Below are 20,183 nucleotides of genomic sequence, written 5' to 3' on the forward strand. Positions count from 1 at the left end.
AGTCTACCCCAAAGGAAAAATAAGGGGGAATGTTATATATAACGGCAAGGAAACACCAAAAATGGACCTATATCTATTGCGAGATGGAGGACTATTTTAATATGATAAGGCAGGATCTGGCCAAAGTGGACTGGGAGCAGCTGCTTATAGGAAAATCCACATCAAAACAATGGGAGACTTTCAGAAGGGAAATTGAGAGAGTACAACGCCAACATGTTCCTGTAAAGGTCAAGGGTGGGACCAACAAGCAAAGGGAACCTTGGATGACAAGGGATATACAAAAATGCATTAGAAATAAAAGGGGGGCTTTTGGCAGTTACAAAAGACTAAAGACGGAGGAAGCCCTAGAGGAGTATAAAAAGTGCAGGGGCATACTTAAAAAAGAAATTAGGAGGGCGAGGAGGGGCCATGAAATAACACTGGCGAGCAAAATAAAGGAAAATCCTAAGATGTTTTATAAGTATATTAAGGGCAAGAGGATAACCAGGGAAAGGGTAGGGCCCATTAGGGACCAAAGTGGCAATCTGTGTGTAGAGCCAGAGGATGTAGGCGGGGTTTTAGATGAATTTTTTGCATCTGTGTTCACTACGGAGAAAGACGATGTAGACATAGAAATTGGGCAAGGGGACTGTGACATACTTGAACATATTAGCATCGAGAGGGAGGAGGTGCTAGCGGTTTTAGCAGGCCAAAAAGTGGATAAATCCCCAGGCCCGGACGAGATGTATCCCAGGCTGCTGTGGGAGGCAAAGGAGGAGATTGCAGGGGCTCTGACACTAATTTTCAGAACCTCTCTGGCCACAGGGGATGTACCAGAGGACTGGAGAACAGCTAACGTAGTACCATTATTCAAGAAGGGTAGCAGGGATAAACCAGGGAATTACAGGCCAGTGAGTCTAACATCTGTGGTGGGGAAATTATTGGAAAAAATTCTGAGGGACAAAATTAATCTCCACTTGGAGAGGCAAGGATTAATCGGGGATAGTCAGCATGGCTTTGTCAAGGGTAAATCATGTCTGACAAATCTGATCGAATTTTTCGAGGGGGTGACTAGTGGGGTGGATGAGGGAAATGCTGTGGATGTGGTTTACATGGACTTCAGTAAAGCTTTTGACAAAGTCCCGCATAGGAGACTGGTTAAGAAGGTAAGAGCCCATGGGATCCAGGGTGCCTTGGCGCGTTGGATCCTAAACTGGCTGAGTGGCAGGAGGCAGAGGGTGATGGTTGAAGGTTGCTTTTGTGACTGGAAGCCTGTGTCCAGTGGGGTACCTCAGGGATCGGTGCTGGGTCCCTTGTTGTTCGTGATCTACATAAATGATTTGGATGAGAATGTAAAAGGTATGATCAGTAAGTTCGCAGATGACACGAAAATTGGTGGGGTGGTAAATTGCGAGGAGGAAAGCCTCAGGCTACAGGACGATATAAACGGGTTGGTCAGATGGGCGGAAAAGTGGCAAATGGAATTTAACCCTGAAAAGTGCGAGGTGATGCGTTTTGGACGGACAAATAAGGCAAGGGAATACACAATGAGTGGTAGGACCCTAGGAAGTACAGAGGGTCAGAGGGACCTTGGTGTACATGTACATAGATCCCTGAAGGCAGCGGAGCAGGTAGATAAGGTGGTTAAAAAGGCATATGGGATACTTGCCTTCATTAGCCGAGGCATAGAATATAAGAGCAGGGAGGTTATGATGGAGCTGTACAAAACGCTGGTGAGGCCACAGCTGGAGTACTGTGTGCAGTTCTGGTCACCTCACTATAGGAAGGATGTGATTGCTTTGGAGAGGGTGCAGAGAAGATTCACCAGGATGTTACCTGGGATGGAGTGCCTCAGCTATGAAGAGAGGCTGGACAGGCTGGGGTTGTTTTCCTTGGAGCAGAGAAGGCTGAGGGGGGACCTGATTGAGGTGTACAAAATGATGAGGGGCATAGATAGGGTAGATAAAGAGGAACTTTTCCCCTTAGTGGGGGGGTCAATAACAAGGGGGCATAGATTCAGGATAAGGGGCAGGAGATTTAGAGGGGATTTGAGGAGGAACTTTTTCACCCAGAGGGTGGTTGGAATGTGGAATTCAATGCCTGAAAGGGTGGCAGAGGCAGGAACCCTCACAACATTCAAGAAGCATTTGGATGAGCACTTGAAATGCCATTGCATACAAGGCTATGGACCAAATGCTGGAAAATGGGATTAGACTGGACAGGGATGGATGGGCGGCGCAGACACGATGGGCCGAAGGGCCTCTTTCTGTGCTGTAAAAACTCTATGACTCTATGACTCTATGACTACCACTACTAGGACGTGAATGGATCCGGAAGATACAGCTAGATTGGCATTCCATACAAGCACTGACTGTAGATGCCAAAAAGGATGACGACGTCACACCTGGACGACGGTGAAAAATGCTAACTGACGCACAAGAAGTGTTCCAGCAGGGACTAGGAACACTAAAAGGCATAACAGCGATGATCAAAATAGAGCAAAATGCAAGCCCAAAGTTTTTTAAGGCCAGACCGGTACCTTATAGAAACATAGAAACATAGAGATAGGAACAGGAGTAGGCCATACGGCCCTTCGAGCCTGCTCCGCCATTCAATGAGATCATGGCTGATCTTCGTCTGAGATCTTAGCTGATCTTACCAGTTCAGTACCCCGTCCCCGCCTTTTCTCCGTAACCCTTAATCCCCTTAGCCTTCAGAAATATATCCAATTCTCTCTTGAAAATATTTATTGAATTAGCCTTCACAGCCCTCTGTGGCAGGGAATTCCACAGGCTCACCACTCTTTGAGTGAAGAAATTCTTCCTCATCTCTGTTTTAGATGATTTGCCCGCTATTTTTAGACTGTGGCCCCTGGTTCTGTGCTCCCCTGCCATTGGAAACATTCTCTCTGAATTCAGCCTGTCCAGGCCTGCCATAATTTTATATGTTTCGATGAGATCCCCTCTCAATCTTCTAAACTCCAGTGAGTACAAGCCCAAACTATTCAATCTCTCCTCGTAGGTCATTCCCGCCATTCCAGGTATCAGCCTGGTGAATCGCCGCTGCACTCTTTCCATGGCAAGAACATCCTTCCGCAGATGGGGCGACCAAAACTGTACACAATACTCCAGATGCGGTCTCACCAGCACCTTGTACAGCTGTAGTAAGGTATCCCTATTCCTATACTCGAACCCCCTTGATATGAAGGCCAACATACCATTTGCCTTCTTAATCGCCTGTTCCACCTGCATGCTCTCCTTCAGTGACTGGTGCACAAGAACACCCAGGTCCCTCTGCACTTCCCCATCTCCCAATCTATTGCCATTTAGATAATAATCTACCCTCCTGTTTTTACCCCCAAAGTGGATAACCTCGCATTTATCCACATTATAGTGCATCTGCCACGTATCCGCCCATTCCCCCAACCTGTCCAAATCGCACTGTAGCCTCCTGACATCCTCATCAGAGCCCACCCCTCCTCCTAGTTTAGTGTCATCAGCGAATTTGGAAATATTGCATCCAATTCCCTGATCCAGATCATTTATATATATTGTGAACAGCTGGGGTCCCAGGACAGATCCTTGCGGCACCCCGCTGGTCACTGCCTGCCACTCCGAAAACGAGCCATTTATTCCAACTCTCTGTTTTCTATCCGCCAGCCAGTTCTCTATCCACGTTAATACTTTGCCCCCAATCCCATGAGCCTTAATTTTGCATGATAATCTTTTGTGTGGAACCTTATCGAAGGCTTTCTGGAAGTCAAGGTACACCACATCCACTGGCTCTCCCCCATCTATTTTACCAGTTACTTCCTCAAAAAATTCCAGCAGATTAGTCAAACACGATTTACCCTTTGTAAATCCATGTTGACTCTGTCCGATCCTTTCCCCATTTGTCAAGTGCTCCGCTATTTTATCCTTAATAATGGACTCTAGCATTTTGCCCACAACCGATGTAAGGCTTACTGGTCTATAATTCCCTGCTTTCTCTCTACCCCCCTTTTTAAATATTGGGGTAACATTAGCTACCCTCCAATCCACGGGTACTGTTCCCGAGTCAATGGAGTTCCGGAAGATGATCCTTAGAGCATCTGCTATCTCCAGGGCCACCTCCTTAAGTACCCTAGGATGTAGTTTATCAGGCCCCGGGGATTTGTCGGCCTTCAGTCCCCTCAACTTACCCAACACCATATCCCTAGAGATACTAATTTCTGTCAGCTCCTCCCTCTCATTAGTCCCTATGTTTGCCGATATTCCTGGGAGGTTATTTGTGTCCTCCTTTGTGAATACAGAACCAAAGTATGAGTTTAATTGGTCTGCCATTTCCTTATTCTCCATTATATATTCTCCCGAATCGGACTGCAAGGGACCGACTTGGGATTTTACCAGTCTTTTCCTCCTGATATACCGATAAAAGCTTTTGCAGTCTGTCTTTATGTTTGCTGCAAGTTTACTTTCGTATTCTATTTTCCCCTTCCTGATTAATCCCTTTGTCCTCTTTTGCTGTATCCTGTACTGCCCCCAATCTTCCGGTCTGGTGCTTTTTTTTGCCAGTTGATATGCCCTTTTTTTTGATTTTATGCTGTCCCTAATTTCCCTCGTTATCCACGGTTGAGCCACCTTTTTAGGTTTATTTTTATGCCAAACCGGTATAAACATGTTCTGGAATTCTTCCATTCTATCTTTGAATGCTTGCCATTGTCTATCCACTGTCAATCCCCCCAGAAACACCACCCAATCAATCTTACCCAATTCCCGTCTCATACCCTCGTAATTCCCTTTATTTAAGTTCTGGACCTTAGTCTCTGATTCAATTCCCTCACTCTCCATCTCGACTGAGAGCTCGATCATATTATGATCGCTCTGACCCAAGGGGCCTCGTACAAGAAGATTGTTGATAAGTCCCTTCTCATTGCACAATACCCAGTCTAAAATGGCCTGATCTCGAGTCGGCTCCTCGACATATTGGTCCAGATAACCGTCCCGAAAACATTCCAGGAATTCCTCCTCCTCAGAATTTTTACTAATTTGGGTAGTCCAATCAATATGTAAATTAAAGTCACCCATGATGACAGCTGTGCTCTTATCGCACGCTTCTCTAATTTCCCTTTTTATGCCTTCCCTCACCTCCATATTACTATTTGGAGGCCTATATATCACACCCACTAACGTTTTCCTCCCCTTGCTATTTCTCATTTCTACCCATACAGATTCCGTTTCATCCGAGTTAATATCCTTCCTTTCCATTGCATTAATCCCCTCCTTTACCAGCAATGCTACCCCACCTCCCCTACCTTTTTGCCGATCCTTCCTAAATATTGTATATCCCTGGATGTTAAGTTCCCAGCCTTGCCCACCCTGCAGCCACGTTTCTGTAATCCCAATCAAATCATACTTGTTTACCTCTATTTCCACAACTAATTCATCCACCTTGTTCCTAATGCTTCTAGCATTAAGATACAAAGCCTTCAGGCTTGCTTTTTTCACACTCTCATTATGAATTAGTTTGGCCCTTTGTGTTTCTCTCCTTTGCTTATTGCTTCTCACCTTTCTACCATCTATTTCTGACTTCATATGACTTCCCTCTTTTCCACTACCTAGGTTCCCATCCCCCTGCCAAATTAGTTTAAATCCTCCCGAACCGCCCTAGAAAATATTACCCCGAGGACATCGGCTCCCTCACAGTTCAGGTGTAGACCGTCCCCTTGGTACAGGTCACTCCTCCCCAAGAACTGGTTCCAATGCCTCAAGAATTTAAATCCCTCTCCCTTGCACCACTGCTCAAGCCACATATTTAGCTTATCTATCTTACTCTCTCTAAACTTATTAGCTCGTGGCACTGGTAGCAATCCAGAGATTACTACCTTTGAGGTCCTACTTTTCAATTTAGCTCCTAACTCCCTAAATTCAGCTTGTAGGACCTCCTCCCTCTTTTTACCTACATCGTTGGTACCTACATGTACCACGACAACTGGCTGATCCCCCTCCCCCTTCAGAATGCTCTGCACCCGCTCCGAGACATCCTTGACCCTTGCACCAGGGTCTGCCCAGCCGTCGAAGCAGAGCTGGAAGGTTTGGAACGTTCAGGAGTACTGTCCAAAGTGGACTGGAGCGAGTGGGCTACACCCATCGTTCCTGTAATGAAGAGGTCGTTGAGTAATACGCCTGGGGAACCAAAGAAGGTTCGCATCTGTGGGGACTTTAAGGTGATACTGAACCCAGTCCTTCACACTGTACAATATCCGCTTCCGCGGATTGAAGATATTTTCACCTCGCTATCTGGAGGGAAACGCTTCACTAAGATTGATCTGGCCCAGGCATACCTGCAAATGGAGGTAGAAGAAGCCTCGAAACAGTACCTCACGATCAACACTCATAAAGGTCTCTACCAATACAACCGGCTGGTGTTCGGGGTAGCATCAGCTCCGGCTATTTGTCAAAGGGCAATGGATCAAGTCCTGCAAGGGATTCCAGGGACCCAGTGTTATTTGGGTGACATCCTGGTCACGGGCGAAAATGATAGTGATCACCTCACCAACCTGGGGCAGGTGCTCACTAGATTGAAGGAATATGGGCTCCAAGCTAATCGCCACAAATGCGAGTTTTTCCAGAAGCAGATCTCGTATTATGGCCATGTTATTGATAAAGAAGGGTTACATAAGTCCCTTGAAAAGATTGAGGCAGCAGTCAAGGCTCCAGCACCGGAAAATATGTCGCAACTGAGGTCGTTCCTCGGGCTGGTGAACTACTACCATAAGTTCTTGCCGAATTTGTCTACCGTACTACACCCACTGAACAACCTACTGCAAACGGGGGTACCATGGAAGTGGAGTGACGAATGCAAACGAGCTTTCCAGAAGAGCAAAGCATTGATCACATCAAAAGAGGTGTTGGCTCATTTCAACCCAACACTACCAATTCGGTTGGCGTGTGATGCATCACCCTATGGCATTCGAGCGATGCTGTCGCACAAATTCCCGGACAGCTCGGAGAGGCCAGTAGCCTTTGCGTCTCGGTCACTAACCTCAGCCGAGCGTAACTACGCCCAGATTGACAGGGAGGCCCTCAGCCTAGTGTGAGGAGTGAAAAAGTTCAATCACTATCTGCACGGGCAGAAATTCACCTTGCTGACTGACCACCAACCAATTGTCTCCATCTTTAATCCAAAGAAGGGCGTTCCGGTGATGACTGCGCAACGGCTACAAAGATGGTCCCTTTTTCTAGGGGCGCACCAATATGAAATTGAGTATAAGGGCACGAAACAGCATGGAAACGCTGATGGGCTTTCACGCCTGCCACTGCCTACTGCGGAGGAAGCACCAGCAGTGGATCCTGTCGAAATATTTCATTCGACTATAATTGAATGCTTGCCAGTAACTAACGCTGGTATAGAGAAGGAGACCCGAAATGACCCGACACTGTCTCGGGTATATGATTTGACAGTGAAGGGATGGCCAGCGCATGGTGACTCACTGTTGCCAGCATTCTCATCCAGAAGAGAACAGCTGTCAGTATGCCAGGGGACCTTGATGTGTGGATCCCGAGTGGTAATTCCACCCAAGTTAAGGGAGAGAGTGCTCAATGAGCTTCACGAAGGTCATCTGGGAGGGGTGAATATGAAAAGCCTTGCTAGGGCTTATGTGTGGTGGCCGGGGATCGATCAGCAAATCGAAGACCTGACAAAGAGCTGCTCAGGATGCCAGAAGGTCCAAAATGCACCACCACATGCCCCTCTACACCCATGGGAGTGGCCCTCATCTCCATGGCAACGGGTGCATATTGATTTTGCTGGTCCATTCATGGACTCAATGTTTTTAATAGCCGTGGATGCGCACTCGAAATGGCCTGAGGTGATCAAAATGTCCTCCACCACCACAGAGAAATCTATTGCAGTCCTACGGACCATTTTTGCCAGGAACGGCTTGCCAGAGCAGATTTGCTCTGATAACGGACCACAGTTTGTGTCCGAAGAGTTCCGAAGATTTATGAGCAGGAATGGGGTAAGGCATTACACATCCGTCCCGTATCATCCAGCCACAAATGGATTGGCTGAGAGGTTCGTACAAACCTTTAAAAAAGCAGTAAAGGCCATGTGCGATGATGACATTCCACTGCAGCATAAGGTGGACAATTTCCTGCTAGCCTACAGAAATGCGACACATGCAGTCACCAACCAGACTCCGGCCATGATGTTCTTTAACCGAAGGTTGAGATCTCGTCTGGATTTGCTCAGACCAAATGTACGAAGAGATGTTGAGAGTAAGCAATTCCAGCACATCAATGAGAAGCCGACAAGGAGCTTCAATGTAGGGCAACCAGTCTTGGCCCATGACTACCGAACAGAGAAATGGCAACCAGGAACGATATGCACACGGCAGGGGCCACTAATGTACACAGTGGATGTTGGGGAGAACACTGTGAGTTGCCATGCTGACCAGATCCTAGAGTCACAGGAACGAGTCAACCCCATGTCTCGGCCATACGTACCTGGTGAGGAACCCGACGTACAGGTCGCATCTACCTCAGAAACAATAGCATCGGAAGCTGATGAATCAACTGACGACAGGGTGTTAGAATCGCCTCCACACCAAGAGCGAGACACTCGGGAAAGGCGTTGTCCAGAAAGAATCAGGAAGCCTCCCCAAAGACTGAATTTATAAATAGACTATTTTCAGTTAATGTTGCATGTTAAAAGTGTTAATTGTAATTAGTTTGATATTTAATTGTTAAATGAGTGTTATGGTACTGTTAATCTAAAAGGGGAGGAATTGTAATGTGTGTACCTTTAAGGGGGAGAACTACTTTTTACAGCTCCTGTATCCTGTAGTACCGGCAGTGACCACACCTGTATATAACCCTGAGTAGTGATCTGTACAGTCAGTTGCAGTTTGATCCCTCATTCAGTAAACACCTGTTGATCGTTCCCTGCAGTCTGTTGTCTGATTATTGAAGGACATAACTTTAAGATACATGGATATAACAGTTCTCACTGGAGCAAGGCTATTTCATCGAGAGAGGACATGAACCTGGTTTTTTAAATGCTGAAAATGGACTGGGGCGCAGAGGGCATAATTTCAAAGTTTGCAGATGATCCAATACTGGGAAATATAATAAAGATTGAGGAGGATAGTAGCAGACTCCAGGAGGACTGGTGAAATGGGCAGACACATGGCAGATTAAACTTAATGCAGAGAAGTGTGAAGTGATGCATTTTGGAAGGAAAAATGAGGAGAGGCAAAATAAACAAAATGGTACAATTTTAAAGGGGGTGCAGGAACAGAGAGACCTTGGGGTTCACCTACAAACATCTTCATAGTGACAGGACAAGTTGTTAAAAAAGCACACGGGATGCTGGGCTTTATAAATAGAGGCATAGAGTACAAAAGCAAGGAGTGAGAATGATTTTTACGTAGTGAGTTGTTGTGATCTGAAATGCACTGCCTGAAAGGGAGCAGATTCAATAGTAACTTTCAAAAGGGAATTGATTAAATACTTGAAAAGGAAACAATTACAGGGCTCTGGGGAAAGAGCGGGGTGAGTGGGACTAATTGGAGAGCTCTTTCAAAGAGCCGGCACAGGCACGATGGGCCGAATGGCCTCCTCCTGTGCTGTAAGATTCTATAAGAGCATGCATAATACAGGGTAAACTTGATCAAAGTTTGATTCAAACAGAAGGAAGTAGGAGCATGAAAGAGGCCAATGGGACTGCTGAGTGAGAACAGCGTGAATTCTGAGACAATTCTCTCAAAGGACAGCGAGAACCTAAAAAACAGAGTGCGTGGTGTTCGTCTGAATATTATACTAGTTATGGTCATCCCTGCCCTATTTCAATAACTGCACTGGGTACGAGATTAAACTGTTCCTCTGCCCAGTACATCGCAAATCCCATCCAACCAATCCTCCCAGTCCAAATTTGAAATTATATTTTTTACAACTTAATCAGGAATCATTATTTCAGGCAAATTTGTGGAAAATGATTGAATCTTGTATGGAATGGAAAGGAGCTACATAAAAACCAGCTGAGGAATTAGATCAGGGGTGGGGTGGGCAGTGGTGGAGATGTGAGGGGCGGTGGGATGAAATGTGCCAGGGGTGGGGATATGTGTGGATGTGTCTGGCAACTTGGGCCAGGAGTCAGTGCCTGTGGACTGGACCGTCACAAGGAGAAAATAGGCACAGAAAATGTGAGACATTATTGACAAAATATCTACTGCTGAGTTGCACTGCAACGGATTACGTACATTTTAACGTTTAGAAATGTTGAATTTTTAAAAGAATTAAATCGCCTTAGAGTTCCTGGTTCCTGTCAGTATAACTGAAATTACTTTTTAGGCTAAACACAGTATTTACATCAAGTTTGGGAAGCTTATCAGTTCTATTCAGAAGTGAAGTGTGTATATAAGAGGGGTTCCACAATGCCGTGGTCCCAGTGAGGAGCCACAGTCCCATGGAATGTGGGTCAGAGATCGGCCCACAACATCGCAGCCCCAGTTCTCCAGTCCATGTTCCCAGTGTGTGTACCTTTCTACTGGGAGTGTAAAGTTGCAGAATTACCCGCTATGTGGTGACGCTGTTGTGAATAAAACTAAATGGAACTTATACTTACTGGTTACATTGAGCTGGGTTCCGTTCCCGCTGATATCTCCCCACACTTTACAGTAATAGGCGGCAGTGTCACTGGGCTGCACGTTTGTGATTGTCAGAATGAAGCTGTTGTTGGAGGTGTCTCTGGAAGGCTGGAGACGGTCAGTGGAACCTGGGGTCCCTCGTGTGCTGCCACTTGCCTCATGTGTTAAAACCCGCTCCATATCTTGCCCTGGTAGTTGGCGGTACCAGTGGACATCGGTGTCGTTCACTCTGGCGTTCCACATGGTACACTGTAACCGCGCCGAGTGACCCTCGGTGACACGTTCCAGGCTCGGAGACTGGAGAAGGACTGGAGCATTTGCAACTTTAATAGAAAAATATCAATAATTTCAAAACTGATCTGAATGTTGATAAATGTCTGAAGTCTTTCAATGAAAATGCAGGCAGCTCCCCTTAGCTTCAGTAAATTCTAAACAAATTATCATTATATGGCCTGCTATGAAAAGCTCAGACCACCCGGCAAAGTCCTCCTCACCAACATCTGGGGACTTGTGCCAAAATTGGGAGAGCTGTCCCACAGACTAGTCAAGCAACAGCCTGACATAGTCATACCCACAGAATCATACCTTTCAATCAATGTCCCAAACTCCTCCATCACCATCCCTGGGTATGGCCTGACCCACCGGCAGGACAGACCAACCAGGGGTGGCGGCACAGTGGTATACAGTCGGGAAGGAGTGGCCCTGGGAGTCCTCAACATTGACTCTGGACCCCATGAAGTCTCATGGCTTCAGATCAAGCATAGGCAAGGAAACCTCCTGCTGATTACCACCTATCGCCCTCCCTCAGCTGATGAATCAGTACTCCTCCATGTTGAACACCACTTGGAAGAAGCACCGAGAGTAGCAAGGGCACAGAATGTACTCTGGGTGGGGGACTTCAATGTCCATCACCAAGAGAGGCTCGGTAGCACCACTACTGACCGAGCTGGCCGAGTCCTGAAGGACATAGCTGCCAGTCTGGGCCTGCAACACAAGGGAAAAACATTCTTGACCTCGTCCACACCAATCTATCTGTCGCAAATGCATCTGCCCATGACAGTATTGGTAGCAGTGACCACCGCACATTCATTGTGGAAACGAAGTCCTGTCTTCACACTGAGGACAACCTGCATTGTGTTGTGTGGCACTACCACTGTGTTAAATGGGATAGATTCAGAACAGATCTAGTAGCATGAGGTGCTGTGGGCCATCAGAAGCAGCAGAATTGTATTCCACCACAATCTGTAACCTCATGGCCCGGCATATCCCTCACTCTACATTTACCATCAAGCCAGGAGACCAACCCTGGTCCAACAAGGAGTGTAGAAGAGCATGCCAGTAGCAGCACCAGGCATACCTAAGAATGAGCTGCCAACCTGGGGAAGCTGCAACACAGGACTAGATGCATGCTAAAAAGCGGAAGCAGCATGCTATAGACAGGGTTAAGTGATCCCACAATCAACGGATCAGGTCAAATGCAGTCTTGTCACATCCAGTCGTGAATGGTGGTGGACCATTAAACAGCTAATGGGAGGAGAAGGCTTCATGAATATCCCCATCCTCAAAGATGGTGGAGCCCAGCACGTGAGTGCAAAAGACAAGGCTGAAGCATTTGCAAGCATCTTCAAGCAGAAGTGCTGAGTGGATGATCCATATTGGCCTAATCCTGAGGTCTCCACCATCACAGAAGCCAGTCTTCAGCCAATTTGATTCACTCCACATGATATCAAGAAACGACTGAGTGCACTGGATACAGCAAAGGTTATGGGCCCCAACAACATCCCGGCTATTGTGCTGAAGACTTGTGCTCCAGAACAAGCCACACCTCTAGCCAAGCTGTTCCAGTACAGCTACAACACTGGCATCTATCCAAAAATGTGGAAAACTGCCCAGGTACGTCCTGTCCACAAAAAGCAGGACAAATCCAATTTGGCTAATTACTGCCCCATCAGTCTACTCTCAATCATTAGCAAAATGTTGGAAGGTGTCATCGACAGTGCTATCATGCGACACTTAATCACCAATAACCTGCTTACTGCTGCCCAGTTTGGGTCCAGCCAAGACCACTCAACTCCTGACCTCATTACAGCCTTGGTCCAAACACCACCCCTTGACATTCAACGGCATTACCATCACCGAATCCCCCACCATCAACATCCTGGGTGACACCATTGACCAAAAATTTAACTGGACCAGCCACATAAATAATGTGGCAACAAGAGCAGGTCAAAGGCTGGGCATTCTGTGACGAGTGTCTCACCTCCTGACTGCCCAAGGCCTTTGCACCATCTACAAGGCACAAGTAAGGAGTGTGATGGAAATTGCTGCTGTCAAGCTGTGAATCTCCTCTCTAACCACATTGCTCAGTGTGAAGATTCCATTGGGCCTTGCCAGTGGCTCCCGTGGTATTGAGAAATACTAAGGGGAGAAAAACATGAGTGGGAGTGGTATATAGACCTCCAAACAGTAAGGCGGAGTTTGGGGATGGCATTAAAAGGGAAATTAAAGAAGCGTGCAATAAGGGCACAGTAGTCATCATGGGTGACTTTAATCTACATATAGATTGGGCCAACCATATTAGTAACAATACTGTGGAGGATGAATTCCTGGAGTGTTTACGGAATGGTTTCCTGGACCAATATGTTGAGGAACCAACCAGAGGTCAGGCCATCTTAGACTGGGTATTATGTAATGAGAAAGGATTAATTAGCAATCTTGTTGTACGAGGCCCCTTGGGTCGGAGCGATCATAATATGATCGAATTCTTCATTAAGATGGAGAATGAAGTAGTTGACTCAGAAACTAGGGTCCTCAATTTAAATAAAGAAAACTACGATGGTCTGAGGATGAGTTGGGTAGGATTGATTGGGGAATGGCACTCAAAGGGTTGACGGTGGATAGGCAATGGCAAACATTCAAAGACCGAATGGATGAACTACAGAAGTTGTTCATCCCAGTTTGGCATAAAAATAAAACAAAAAAGGTGACTCAACCGTGGCTAACAAGGGAAATTAGTGATAGCATAAGATCCAAGGAGAGGACATACAAATTGGCCAGAAAAAGCAATAATCCTGAGGATTGGGAGCAGTTTAGGATTCAACAAAGGAGGACAAAGGGATTAATTAAGAAAGGGAAAATAGAATATGAGAGTAAGCTTTCAGGGAACATAAAAACTGACTGTAAAAGCTTTCATAGATATGTGAAGAGAAAAAGATTGGTGAAGTCAAGCATAGGTCCCTTGCAGTCAGAATTGGGGGAATTTATAATGGGGAACAAAGAAATGGCAGACCAACTAAATACATATTTTGGTTCTGTCTTCACAAAGGAGGACACAAAAAACCTCCAAGAAATGCCGGGGAACATAGGGTCTGATGAAAGGGTGGAACTGAAAGAAATCAGTATTTGTAGGGACATGGTGTTAGGACAATTTATGGGACTGAAGGCCGATAAATCCCCAGGGCCTGATAATCTACATCCCAGGGTACTTCAGGAAGTGGCCCTAGAAATAGTAGATGCATTGCTGGTCATCTTCCAGAACTCGATAGACTCTGGAACAGTACCCATGGACTGGAAGGTAGCTAATGTTACCCCACTATTCAAAAAAAGGTGGCAGAGAAAAAGCGGGGAATTATAGACCGGTAAGCCTGACATCGGTAGTGGGGAAAATGCTAGAGTCCATTATAAAAGATGTAATAGCAGAGCACTTGGTAAGCAGTGACAGGATTGGGCAAAGTCAACATGGATTTACAAAAGGTAAATTATGCTTGACTAATCTACTGGAATTTTTTGAGGATGTAACTGGTAAAATAGATAAGGGAGAACCAGTGGATGTGGTGTATTTGGACTTTCAGAAGGCTTTCGATAAGGTCCCGCATAAGAGATTAGCGTGCAAAATTAAGGCACATGGGATTGGGGGCAAGGTATTGACTTGGATAGAGAACTGGTTGGCGGACAGAAAGCAAAGAGATGGAATAAACGGGTCGTTTTCCGAGTGGCAGGCAGTGACTAGTGGGGTACCGCAAGGATCGGTCCGAGGACCCCAGCTGTTCACAATATATATTAATGATCTGGACGGGGGAATTGGATGTAATATCTCCAAATTTGCAGACGACACAAAGCTGGGTGGGAGGGTATGCTGTGAGGAGGATGTCATGAAACTCCAGTACAATTTGGACAGGTTAGGTGATTGGGCAGAAACATGGCAAATGCACTATAATGTGGATAAATGTGAGGTTATCCACGTTGGTGGCAAAAACAGGAAGGCAGATTATTATTTGAATGGCAATAGATTGGGAGAAGGGGAAGTGCAAAGAGACCTGGGTGTTCTTGTGCACCAGTCGCTGAAGGTAAGCATGCAGGTGCAGCAGGCGGTTAAGAAGGCAAATGGAATGTCGGCCTTCGTAGCAAGAGGGTTCGAGTACAGGAACATGGATGTCTTGCTACAGTTGTACAGTGCCTTGGTGAGACTGCACCTTGAGTATTGCGTGCAGTTTTGGTCACCTTATATGAGGAAGGACGTACTTGCCATGGAAGGAGTGCAGCAAAGATTCACCAGGCTGATACCTGGAATGGCAGGATTGATGTATGAGGAGAGATTGTGTCGATTGGGCTTATACTCACTGGAGTTTAGAAGATTGAGAGGGGATCTCATCGAAACCTATAAAATTCTGTCAGGCCTGGACAGACTAGATGCTGGAAGGATGTTCCCGATGATCGGGGAGTCCAGAACCAGGGGTCATAGTCTAAGGATAAGGGGTAGGCCATTTAGGACTGAAATGAGGAGGAATTTCTTCACCCAGAGAGTGGTGAACCTGTGGAATTCTCTGCCACAGAGGGCGGTGGAGGCCAGTTCATTAAATATATTGAAGAAAGATTTGGATATATTTCTTAAGGCTAAAGGGATCAAGGTATATGGGGAGAAGGCAGGGACAAGGTACTGAATTTGGATGATCAGCCATGATCTCATTGAATGGCGGAGCAGGCTTGAAGGGCCGAATGGCCTACTCCTGCTCCTAACTTCTATGTTTCTATGTTTCTATGGAGGAGGAAGAGGAGTTCGGGGAGGGGGCAGAATGAGTGATGAACTTGTACCTCAGGAGTCTGGAATCGGCACTGGCACACCTAGTTGCCCATGTCCGTGGAGACCTACATTTGCCACTTCTGCTACACATGAAAGCCTGTGACACAGTTACACCGTTTATATTCTTGGATCTCTGAGTCTGGATCCAACAGCTTCTGAAGTTTTCGGATTCATAGACGAATCCCCTCGGCCCCAGCAGCATCTTCAACGGCTCTGATATACATAAAGTTACAGTTAAGGCACATGGGATTGGGGGCAAGGTACTGATTTGGATAGAGAACTGGTTGGCAGACAGAAAGCAAAGAGTTGAAATAAACGGGTCTTTTTCCAAGTGGCAGGCAGTGACTAGTGGGGTACTGCAGGGATCGGTCCTTGGACCCCAGCTATTCACAATATATATTAATGATCTAGACAAGGGAACTAGATGTAATATCTCCAAGTTTGCAGACGACACAAAGCTGGGTGGGCGTGTGTGCTGTGAGGAGGATGCCGAGAAACTCCAGGATGATTTGGACAGGTTGGGTGATTGGGCAGAAGCATGGCAGATGCAATATAATGTGGATAAATGCGAGGTTATCCACTTTGGTGTCAAAAACAGGAAGGCAGATTATTATCTGAATGGCAATAGATTGGGAGAAGGGGAAGTCCAACAAGACCTGGGTGTCCTTGTGCACCAGTCGCTTAAGGTAAGTATGCAGGTGCAGCAGGCTGTTAAGAAGGCAATTGGTATGTTGGCCTTCGTAGCGAGAGGGTTCGAGTACAGGAACAAGGATGTCTTGCTGCAGTTGTACAGGGCCTTGGTGAGACCATACCCTGTGTATTGTGTGCAGTTTTGGTCGCCTTATCTGAGGAAGGATGTTCTTGCCATGGAGGGAGTTCAGCGAAGATTCACCAGGCTGATACCTGGGATGGCAGGAATGACGTATGAGGAGAGATTGGGTCGATTGGGCTTATACTCGCTGGAGTTTAGAAGAATGAGAGGGGATCTCATTCAAACTTATAAAATTCTAACAGGACTAGACAGACTAGATGCAGGAAGGATGTTCCCGATGGCTGGGAAATCCATAACCAGGGGTCACAGTCTAAGGGTAAGGGGTAAGCCATTTAGGACAGAGATGAGGAGGAATTTCTTCACCCAGAGAGTGGTGAACCTGTGGAATTCTCTACCAGAGAAGGCAGTAGAGGCCAATTTATTAAATATATTCAAGAAGGAGTTAGATATATTTTTTAAGGCTAAAGGGATCAAGGGATATGGGGAGAAGGCAGGGACCGGGTACTGAATTTGGATGATCAGCCATGATCTCATTGAATGGCGGAGTAGGCTGGAGGGGCCGAATGGCCTACTCCTGCTCCTATCTTCTATGTTTCTATGTTTCTATCACGTGTCTCCTGCCCTAATATATCCTTATTCGGCTCGGTGTCAAATATTGTCTGATAATCGCTCCTGTGAAGCGCCTTGGGATGTTTTACGCAATAATAAATACAAGTTGTTGTAGTTTGGGGAGGACAAAGTCAAATCAGTAATTCCCTGATGTTGGTGCTCTCACCACCTGCCACAAGCCCAGTCTGCCTGCAATGTCCCTCAGGACTCGGCCGGCTCGGTCAGTGGTGGTGCTACCGAGCCTGGAGATGGACATTGAAGCTGCCTCGCCAGAGTACATTCTGTGCCCTTTCTACCCTCAGTCCTTTCCCCAAGTGGGGATTATAGGAAATGTGCACTTGTCTTTCCAAGTGGAACCTGGCATTGGACACAAGGAAACAACTTCTTTTGCAGAGGTTTTTTAAGAAGGCAAATGTCCAGCTGGGCTTTACACTGTTCTGTATATTTAGGGGTAATTTTACGAGACCCAACCTCTGTGGGGAATCTCACTGTCAGACGGTCAGGAAATCATGGGCGGTATCTGCTGAATTTTCAATATATTTTCCCAGTGGGCGAGGCTTTCACAATCACTCCTATACAGTCTCATTCTTGCTTTACATTGATGTGTTTGTTTAAATCATGCATTTTTAGTTTACAGACTTCAGGTTTCCTACCAGGTTGGCCATGTTCTCCCTCTGGGTCACCCCCTCCCAGGACCGTTACATTCTGTGCGTATTGGGCAAATTCCAGGCCCACGGAAGAGATTCTCACGGTGCTACATTATTAAATAGTTTGCTGGGTTTCAACTCCAAAATGAGACGTTCTTTTTTGCCGCCCAGTCATTATGAAAGCCGATTGCACATTCCTAAACTACATTAGCAAGCTTAAGAATGATTTATTGCAGCTTGGAAACTGTCACGGGATCATTTATTTGCATTGATCATAAAATCATAGAAATTTATGGAACAGAAGGAGGCCATTCAGCCCATCGTGTCTGTGTTGCTGAACAAGTGCTATCCAGCCACACCCACACTTCCGCCTCCACACACAGCTTACCTTTTTGGTCTCGAATAAGCCCTGCTCTTTCCTTAGTTATCCTCTTGCTCTTTATGTATTTATAAAACATCTTTGGGTTTTCCTTGATGTTACTTGCCAATATTTTTTCATGTCCTCTCTTTGCTTTCCTAATTTCCTTTTTAATTTCACTCTTGCACTTTCTAAACTCCTCTAGACTTTCTGCAATATTTAGCTCTCGGTGTCTGACATAAGCTTCCCTTTTTTGCCTTATCCTACCCTTTATGCCCCTTGACATCCAGGGGGCTCTAGATTTGGAGGTCCCTCCCCTTTTCTTTGAGTGATCATATTTTCTCTGACCCCTCACTATCTCCTCCTTGAATGCCTCCCACTGCTCTGACACTGACTTACCATCAAGTAACTGTTTCCAGTTCACTTTTGCTAAATCATATCAGCTTAGTAAAATTGGCCTTCCTCCAATTGAGAACTTTTACTCCTGGTCTATCTTTGTCCTTTTCCATAACTATGCTAAATCTAACTGAATTATGATCAGTACCACCAAAATGCTCTCTGATACCCCTTCCACCTGCCCAGCTTCAATCCCTAAAACTAAGTCCAGAACTGCCCCTCATTTGTTGGACTAGCTATGTATTGGCTAGCTAGTTCTCCTGAATGCATTTTAAGAATTCAGTGCCCTCTATACATTTTACACTGATTTGATCCTAGTTAATATTAGGGTCATTGAAATCCCCTACTATTACTGCCCTATTGTTTTTGCACTTCTCAGAAATGTGCCGACATATTTGCTCTTCTATCTCCCTCTGACTATTTGAGGATCTATAGTTCACTCCCAGCAGTGTAATTGCCCCTTTTTTGTTCTGCAGTTCAACCCATATACCCTCATTTGATGATTCTTCCAATATATCATCCCCCCTCACAGCTGTAATTGTTTCTTTAACCAATATTGCGAACCCCTCCTTTTTTATCCCCCTCTCTATCTCTTCTGCAAACCCTGTAACCAGGAATGTTAAGCTGCCATTCCTGCCCTTATTTCAGCCATGTCTCAGTAATAGACGTGTCTATCTGTGCCCTCAGCTCATCTGTCTTATTCCCTAGACTCCTTGCATTGAAGTATATACCATTATTAAGCACTGCCAAACCCCTTTGTTGTCTATTTTCTAGCCTTTGTTTCCTCTGCCTTCCAAACTCACTCACTAATTTACTGCCTTCCATTTCCAGCTTTGCATCTCTCTCCCTTCTGGGTCTACATTCAAATTCCCATCCCCCTGCCAAGCTAGTTTAAACCCTCCCCAACAGCACTAGCAAACCTCTCTGTGAGGATATTGATTCCGGCACTGTTGAGGTGTAACCCGTCCGGCTTGTACAGGTCCCACCTCCCCCAGAAACAGTCCCAATGCCTCAGGAATCTAAAGCCCTCCGTCCTGCACCAACTCTCCAGCCACACATTCATCTGCTTTATCCTCCTGTTTCTGTACTCACTAGCACGTGGCACTGGGAGTAATCCGGAGATTACTACCTTTGAGGTCCTGCTTTTTAATCTCTTTCCTAGCTCCCTAAAATCTGCCTGTGGGACCCCATCACTCTTCCTACCTATGTCATTGGTACCGATATGGACCACGACCTCTGGCTGTTCACCCTCCCCCCTCAAAATGTCCTGCAGCTATTCAGGGACATCCTTGATCCTGGCACCAGGGAGGCAGCATACCATCCTGGAGTCACGTCTACGGCAGCAGAAACACCTATCTGTTCCCCTAACTATCGAATCCCCTTCCACTATTACTTTTCTGACCTTCCTCCTTCCCCCATGCACCCGCCCCCCCACCACCCCCCCCACCCCATGTACAGCTGGGTCACCCATGGAACCGTGATGAGTGCAGATTTGATCTCTGATAGATGCATTGTGTTTTCATATATATATCTCCCAGGTAGGTCTCCGCTCCCCCTACTAAGCCACACTTTACCATCTACATGTATTTCACCATTGAATTCTGAGAGAGATGTTGTCCCACCATGTGCACATACTCATTTGTTCAATTAACAACAAATAGAGTTGGGACCAGGTTTCATCCTCCATTCTGTAGTTAAAACTCAGTGTTGTTACT

At 46.1% G+C, this 20,183-nt stretch overlaps 1 protein-coding gene and 1 pseudogene across 2 annotated transcripts in view; one reads left to right on the plus strand and one right to left on the minus strand.

Annotated features, from left to right (window-relative positions):
• The window catches only part of LOC147120835 (uncharacterized), a 225,593-nt gene that overhangs the window by 161,846 nt on the left and 43,564 nt on the right, over positions 1-20,183 (plus strand). The gene's annotated exons all lie outside the window — the stretch shown is intronic.
• Positions 1-20,183, minus strand: part of LOC147120837 (uncharacterized) — a 93,379-nt pseudogene that overhangs the window by 64,342 nt on the left and 8,854 nt on the right. Inside the window, exon 3 of the transcript XR_015075798.1 lies at positions 10,585-10,929. The product of XR_015075798.1 is annotated as an uncharacterized LOC147120837 (transcript). The remainder of the gene's footprint in view (positions 1-10,584; positions 10,930-20,183) is intronic.

Source organism: Somniosus microcephalus, chromosome 3 (assembly GCF_052327205.1).
Source record: "Somniosus microcephalus isolate GS21.2 chromosome 3, FLI_Smic_1.0, whole genome shotgun sequence".
NCBI classification, from domain to species: Eukaryota; Metazoa; Chordata; class Chondrichthyes; order Squaliformes; family Somniosidae; genus Somniosus; species Somniosus microcephalus.